Consider the following 682-nt stretch of genomic DNA (forward strand, 5'->3'; position numbering starts at 1 on the left):
GAGGGGACAGGGGATGAGGGGACAGGGGATGGGGGGAGAGGGAGGGGGGAAGGGTAAGGGAGAGGACAGGTAGGGGAAGAGGAGGGGAGAGGGAGGGGAGGTGGGGACGGAGGGATGACGAGGGGAGGGTGTTTCTCTTTCCTCCGTCCATCTAACTCTCACTCACCCTGTCACTCTGAGTGAATTTTCTTGCGCTCTCGCTCTCTCCTTTCCCCCGAGTCCTTGTCTCCCCGTGACGCTGCCTCCACTAATCAGGACGCACGTCCCCGACCGCGAGGACGCGGTTACGTCGTCTCCATGGTGACGAGCTGGGCCTAGTTCCCGGTGAAGCCTGTACCACAATAACGGCCCGTTCCCCCAGTACGACCCACTACTGCCATCATCGTCACCATCACACGGATCCCGAGTCTTCTCCCTCTTAACTCTGCATTCCGCCTTTAATCGTTGCTCTAAAATCTCATTTACTAAACATAGGTGTAAGCTGCTAGGCTCAGTTTGTGACCAAAAGTTATTTAAAATCTGTAAGACTGTGGCACCAGGTAGGTTGGCGCTAGTGACTGATTGTGGGTGGTCGGTCGGTTCTGAGGGGAAATGTGGTCTATTGACTGACTGCTTGTTGCAAAGTAAAGCAAGTAAGTTCATAAGGCATTGGAGCGTCATGTGAGGTGGGAAAATATGAAAC

General features: G+C 54.3%; 1 protein-coding gene across 1 annotated transcript in view; it reads right to left on the reverse strand.

Annotated features, from left to right (window-relative positions):
- LOC122557650 (coiled-coil domain-containing protein 34-like) overlaps positions 1-266 on the reverse strand; it is an 18939-nt gene extending 18673 nt beyond the window's left edge. The window contains exon 1 of the mRNA XM_043705453.1: positions 167-266. The gene's annotated coding sequence lies outside the window, so the exon portion shown is untranslated. The remainder of the gene's footprint in view (positions 1-166) is intronic.
- Positions 267-682: the final 416 nt, after the last annotated feature.

This window comes from Chiloscyllium plagiosum, chromosome 16, assembly GCF_004010195.1.
Source record: "Chiloscyllium plagiosum isolate BGI_BamShark_2017 chromosome 16, ASM401019v2, whole genome shotgun sequence".
Lineage (NCBI taxonomy): Eukaryota > Metazoa > Chordata > Chondrichthyes > Orectolobiformes > Hemiscylliidae > Chiloscyllium > Chiloscyllium plagiosum.